Source organism: Belonocnema kinseyi, chromosome 2 (genome assembly GCF_010883055.1).
Source record: "Belonocnema kinseyi isolate 2016_QV_RU_SX_M_011 chromosome 2, B_treatae_v1, whole genome shotgun sequence".
Classification (NCBI taxonomy): domain Eukaryota; kingdom Metazoa; phylum Arthropoda; class Insecta; order Hymenoptera; family Cynipidae; genus Belonocnema; species Belonocnema kinseyi.
In genome coordinates this window covers 87,880,464-87,887,812 of record NC_046658.1, presented here as the reverse complement: position 1 = coordinate 87,887,812, position 7,349 = coordinate 87,880,464, and the positions used below count along the sequence as shown (strand labels likewise).

The 7,349-nt window shown below is 29.9% G+C and overlaps 1 protein-coding gene across 1 annotated transcript in view; it reads left to right on the top strand.

Moving 5' to 3' along the window:
- Positions 1-5,187: 5,187 nt before the first annotated feature.
- The window catches only part of LOC117182884 (retinol dehydrogenase 11-like), a 17,644-nt gene continuing 15,482 nt past the window's right edge, over positions 5,188-7,349 (top strand). Inside the window, exon 1 of the mRNA XM_033375997.1 lies at positions 5,188-5,281. The gene's annotated coding sequence lies outside the window, so the exon portion shown is untranslated. The remainder of the gene's footprint in view (positions 5,282-7,349) is intronic.

The following is a 7,349-nucleotide window of genomic DNA, read 5'->3' as shown; positions in this document are numbered from 1 at the left end:
TTCGATTTTTATTATTTATTACATATAGCTAACCTTAATACACAAATTTTTGTAATAAAAAATAAAAAACTCGAGAAAACTACAATTTCAATGTGTAAAAACTCCATATATGACTCTCCTTATTCCATAAAGTAAGCAAATATTTCCAAAAAAGTATTATCACTGATGAAGAGACAGCTAAAAATAAAAATGATATCCAACGTAAGAGCTCCAAAATTAAAGTAGTTCCTAAACTAGAGATATTGCGTCCATTTTTCAATTAATTTAAGATTTTACAGCAAGTTAGAACCTTCAAATTGATAGAACACCGAAAAAAGCCCAATGCCATTAAATCAATCACAGGATCAATTCAGATTTTAGGTTAGTTACTTAGGAACCGTCGGCAGCGCATTAGCACTACTAATGAAATCTTAACATCTATTGAAGTATTTTAAAATCTTTTAAAATCATCGGAATATTTAGAAATCTCTGAAATCTTTGAAATCTCTATGAAGTTTTTAAGCCCTTGGTGACAATGTTGAAATCTTTCTTTACTCTTTCAAATTTTTCTACAATTTTTGAAATTTTTATGAAATCCAATTAAATGAAATCTTGAAAATCTTTCAATTCTTCTGGAATCTGTTCAAAGTTTTGAATTCGTATAAAATCTTTCAACATTTTTTTAAAGCTTTAGAAATGTTTGTGAAATCTGAAATCCTTAAAATTTTTAATATTCCTTGAAATCTTTTCAAATCCTTATGAAGATTTTTTAATCTTTGTAAAATCTTGATATTCTTTCCAAATTGCTTGAAATCTTTTCAAATCTTCTGAAATCTGTCAAAATGTTTGAATTCTTTTAGAATCGTATTAAATCATTCCAAACTTTTTGAAAGCTATAGAAATGTTTGTGCAATCTGAAATCTTTAAAATACTCGGAAATTTTTTGAAATCTTTATTATCTATTAAAATCTTTCGAAATCCTTGAATTCTTAAAAAAATCTTGAAACCTTTATGAAATGTAGGAAATTTTTGTGAAATATTATCATTTTATGAAGCGACTGCAGCGGAAATCATGCACGACCCTGAAATTGTAAGAAAGTTTCGGGAGAAATATTGCACCTTTGTGGGCCTCAAACCAGAAGAGAGCCTTATATAATTCAATTTTTATTATTTATACTATATAATTAACTTTTATATACAAATTCTTGAAATACAAAACATTTAAAACCTAGAAAACTACTATTTCAGTGTGTAAAAACTCCATAAATGGCTCACCTTAATCCGCAAAGAAAGCAAATATTTCTAAAAAAAAAGAATCATCATTTATGAAGTGACAACTAAAAATAAAAATGTGCCCTTGTGGAGAAATGAATTTCACATCGAATTTAAATCAAGTCGGTTCGCTAAAAATGCTTATCTTCATGCTGATAGGAAATTCCAAAATACTGGCCCTGACAAACTGACTCTCTGTCAATTTGAATAAATCTTTAAAACTATTTTTACAAAATAAAATACACCTTTTCTATTTTTTCCAATATTTATAAAAACTATCTTGGAATAATTTTTTTGTGGGCTGAGCCGTTTTTTAGACCGGGGACTTTACAAAAATTTAGGTTATGGTTTTTCCTCGTAAATGATGCAAGCGGTCGTAAGAAGCTAAGAAGTCAAACTGTGAAACACTTTTTTCTTTATTTTCCTATAGAATGATATACCCAAATAAAAATTCTGCCTGCAACGCGGGCAAATTCTCATCGCTCGATGATGCATTTACCTCGCCCTTCGGGTTCGATTATGTACTATATTCACCTTGCGCTGCGCGCTCGGTCTTAGTATTTTTCTCACAGTTGTGCACAGAACTTTTAAAATTAAAACTAGAAAAATCGAAAACTGTAATTTTCTGATTGTAAATTCTCTTTTGTTATAAGGTATTTGCTCGCAAGATTGAGCGCTCCTAGGTACGCGACTGTTGGTTCTCGTACTTCACGCTCTGTCTTTTTATTTCTACCACATTTGGACACAGATTTTTTTAAATTCAAAATCAACGGATGGATAACTGTAATTTTGTGATTGTGAATTCTCTTTTGCTAAAGCTCTTTCGGCTTTAGAGATCACATTCTTATCATGGATCTCGTGCTTCACTCTCGATTTTGTTCAAAATGTCATTGTTTCGACATTATATTGAACACTTTTATTTCATATTTTTTTATGTACCTCTGTCTGACATTTCTCATTCAGATATTGAAAAATAAAGTACAAATTGTATTTTTCACGATTACTTTAATATTTGTTGCTTATTGCGCAATAAATGTTATTCTTAGCTGCGCTGAAAAAAAATCATTTAAATAAATGTATAGAATTAAAATTCATAATATGCATGGAAATTGAAACAAACTTGTTCTTATTGCCTTGTTTTTTATTTGTTCTGTCTAAAAATTATTTATAAAAAATTTATAGATCCTCTTTTCATAAATAATTTTTTTCTATTCATTTTTATTCATAGTTTGTATCGTTTTCCAAAAAATATAATTTTAAAAATTTTTAATGTACAAATTTAAGCTCTTTTTTGGATGAACAACTTTTAAATTTCCTTCTATTTCGTCGTCTATATCGTTTGCCCAAAAATAATTTTTTTAAATTTTTATTCAATTTTTTTACGAATAAAACAAAGACTACGAATCCTATCAAAAACAATATTTAACCAATTTGTAGCCCTTTTTTGGTTGAACACCTTTTCCCATACTATTTATTTTTGTAACTTGTGTGGTTTTTCCCAAAATTTAATTGAGGGGGGTCTCGAATCGTGGGTATTTGAAGAAATCCGCGATAATCAGTTTTCCGATGAGAATGTCAAAATCATTCTAACACGTTGATCTAGATTTATCTTGAAATTTTGCCGGATTTAAAATGGAATTAGTTTATTATATAATACTATGATACAATTTCGGATAAAAAATAACACTTTGAAATTTCTTCTGATTATTAATATTATTTAAATTAGTTAGAATGAAGAGTAGTTGGATTCTAAAGTCCTGACACCTGGATTTAAGCTTCATTACTCAGCCAGAAAAAATCGCAGAATGCTGTGTCAAAGACATGAAAATTTCTCAATATTATACTTGCAAAACCATGTCATTTGGATTTTTGTCAACAAAATTTTGTTTTTTTTTGTGGCGGAAAATTTTAGAAAAACCTTACGTTAAACAATTGTTACCAGAAAATCAAACAAATTCATATTGGACATACTTGCAAAGATGGTCAACCAGAGAGGGTGAACTTTTTAACCCCCGCAGCTCTATCCGAGACAAACTGCACGAAAACTCATCTTAGGAAGGATATACGGTGAGTTCTACGCCAAAAAGAAGAGAGGGTGATTCCCCCCCCCCCCCCTATTCAAAAGGTACTTTAAAGAGGAGATGAAACAAAAGTTTCCATTTGCAGACAATAGTGAAAATTGAGAAAAACTGCACGAAAACTCGTCTATGGGAGGATATATGATGAGTTCTACTCCAAAACGGAGAGGAGGTGACTTCTTAACCCGCTCTGTTCAAAAGTACTTTCAAGGGGTGTTGAAAAAAAAAAAATTTCAAACAAAATTTTCCATTTGTATACAATAGTCAAAATTGAGAAAAACCGCACGAAAACTCGCCTTGTGGAGTATAAAAGCTGATTTATACCCCAAAACAAAAAGAGGGGGTGAATTTTTAGCCCCCTCTTTTCGAAAGATACTTTCAAAAGGTGTTGAAAAAAAATTTAGAACAATTTTCCTTTTGCGGACAATAGATAAAATTGAGAAAAACTGCACGAAAACTTGTATTGGGGAGGATATGCAGTGAAATCAACTCCAAAACGAAGAGGGGGTTACCTTTTTACGCCCCCCCCCCTATTTGAAAGGTACTTTCAAGAGGTGTTGCGAGAAAAAATAATTAAAAAATCATCATATCTTGCACGGGCGAGTTTTCGTGCAATTGTTCTCAATTTTGCCTAGTTTCCGTAAATGGAAAATTTGTTTGAAAATCTTCTTCAACACCTCTTGAAACTTCCTTTTTAAGAGGGGGGTTGAAAAAGTCACCCCCTTTTCGTTTAGGGGTAGAACTCACTGTCTATCCGTGTCCGGACGTGTTGTCGTGCAGTTTTTCTCAATTTTGTCTATTGTCCGCAAATGGAACATTTTTTTCAACACCTCTTGAAAGTACCTTTCGAATAGGGGGGTTAAAAATGCAGCCCCTCTTCGTTTTGGCGTGCAACTCACTGTATATCCTCCCTTGGACGACTTTTCGTTTCGTTTTTCTCAATTTTGGCTATTATTTGCGAATGCAAATTAAAAAAAAAATTCATCACCCCTTGAAAGTACCTTTCGAATGGGGTGGTTAAAAAAGTCACCTTCTCTTTATTTTGGGGTAGAACTCATCATATATTCTCCCCAAGATGAGTTTTTCTGCAGTTTTTCTCAATTTTGGCTATTACCCACAAATGGATAATTTTTTTAAATTATATTTTTTTCACCTCTTTAAAGTACCTTTCATATAGGACGGGCTAAAAAAGTCACCCCCCCCCTCTTCGTTTTTTGGTAGAACTCACCGTATATCCTCCTCAAGACGAATTTCCGTGCAGTTTTTCTCAATTTGGGCTATTGTCCGCAAATGGAAAATTAAAAAAAAATTGCATCACCTTGAAATTACCTTTCGAATATAAGCTAAATTTTTTTTTTTAAATTCGTCATATGACGTGAGAAACCTTAGTCCGATAAAATCATTATTATTTTGTAACAAGCACTTAACAAATCGGAATTAGTTTTATTTCAATTTAATGATTTATTTCAGTGCTTGGTACAGAATACTCCTGAATTTTTTCAAATTTCTGGTAGAAATTTATGAATGTGTGGAGGACTTCAAAGTCGAAGTGGGCAAAGTTGAGGGTCATTTTTTTTTTAGCATTTTCTTTTAGAGAAAAGACAAAACATTGCTGGCAATAATCAAAATGCCAGCGATTTACAAGTATAATGCTGAAAGTTTATGTCTTGACATTCTACGATTTTCTTCGCCAAGTAATAAACTTCAAAGCCAAGAGTCAATACTTGTGGACCCAACTTTTTTTTGTAATACCTTTTCATTAAGAATAAAATGTAAAAATCTGGAATCACTTAAATACTGACTGTCGTAGTGTGGCAAAATTTATATTCTGATTTCCAAAGGAGTAGAACTGAGAACCAAATGTAACTCTCAGTAGCTCGCTTATTGCCAGACGATTACGTTTATTTTGTGAACAAAAACTGAAAATTTGTAACCAAATATTTGTGATAGAGGTAAGCCACTACTTTTTGTACTCACTAATTTAAACAATAATAAGAAGAAGAACAAATTCCAAAGTATTGTTTTTATCTATAATTATACCATAGCATTATACAACAGAGCAATTTCCTTGCAAGTCAAACAAGATTTTAAGAAAATTGTACATCATATAATATCAGAATGATTTTTCATTTGAATACATCATTCTACAGTGGAAAAAATATAAAATAATTTATTATTTAAATTGAGTGGGCTAAAAAATCATTTAGCCCACATAAAACTGATATGATAACTTACTTATAAAATTAGATGTTTTTTTTTTTTAATAGAGGAAAAAATAGAAAAAGCAGCATTTTTCTAAAAATTTTCTTTTCATGTTATAAACTTTGAAAATTTGAAATTTTTCGATTCGTCCAGACACTCGATTTTTTGAAGATCGATGAAAAATCTGTCTCAGCTGAAGATGCAAGGTGTATGTTATGACCCAGTATTGCGATACAACTAATTTGTAGTAAATTTCATTTTTTTTATTTTGTAACTATGAATTCCCTTAGATTTTACCCGTTCATCAACTTTATTGCTGTACAAAGTGGAAATGTCATGCATAGTGAGACGTGACAGTTTCGAATGTTATATGTGAAAAGTAAAACCCCCCATAAGCGAAAAATTAATTTTTGCAAGTTTTTGTAGCTAGCTATTATCTTTTTGCATTTTTTCAGTAAACATTATTTAAAATACATAAAATATTACTTTATACTGATAATTCGACAATTAAATAAATGGTTTAAAACATTTATTATTGTTTATAGCCTTAGAATAGAGTAAGATAGTCACGATTTTTGCTGAATTTGACAACTGATTTTCAACAAGACATTAAGACATTAAGTGAATTAAACAGAAATATTTTTTTAAACAATTTCGGATTAATGATCATATTTTCTCTGAGAATAATTCTAAAAAGTTAAAGTTTTTTTTTTATTTTTCACTTTTTGTCCACCTTTGAATTAAAGGGAGGTAATAATTATTTTAATATAATAAACACAATTGTTTGAACAAATTATTATTATTATTATGTTTAACCGTGTTTTCTTTGTATACTGGTAAGAAGTTGCCGTTATTATTATTGCTTATAAGTATTTTTTCTACATTAAAGCTAAGTAGATACGTTTGTTTTTCAAAAATTTCTTGTCTGCTTTTTACTTATCGAAATAATAATAACCGCAAATCAAAAAACATTATTGTTTAGAAAATCTATCATGATTTGTGAATATCTGTTCATAGAGTAGTCTGGAAAGTTACGGGTTTCTCTGAAATTTTATGAATTTATTTCACTCTGAGCGAAAATTTCACAAAAAGTAGAATACGATCATATTTATGAACTTGAATTATTAATTTCCGTCACATTTCACTGATTATTGCCTCACTCTAACTAAAAATTTAAAAATAAGTTTAAAAATTAGGAAAAAACTAATCTTTCGTATTCTTTTCTAAGAGAAAATTGCTAAAAATAATAATAAATTTTGTAGAAATTTTATGTAAACGTTTCCCTATCTGTAAAAAGTAGTATTTAATATATTATAAGCGATTTATAATTTTAAAAACGCAAAATGATCATAATTAGCACCAGAAACTCACAAAAAACCATTTTTTCACTCATGACCTTTTTTGGCACCAAATAAAATAGAATTATAGGGGCGATATTTAAAAACTAATTATTCAAATGTATTCTATAGCTTATGTGAACAGAAATCTTGAGCTGCACTTTACTTCACCTAATATTGACGATTCTAAATAAAATGTACGAAAACGTATTTTTCACGGGAAATATGAGTTAAACTTCACAGGACTTGCGGAACCTCTACATATAATTTTAAAAAAACGCAAATTGATTTTTTTGTGGATTCAAACAAATTTATTTTTGATATGCATAGAAATTTGAGGAAAAAAATGTGTATACATTTTTGTTCCTCCCTAACTTGGACTTAAGTTCTCGTCTATTTACTGATTCCTTTGAAGAAAAACATGAGAAACTAAAGTCCAATCACAGCGCCTTCTGGCGTCGTAGCTATTGAATATAAAGAA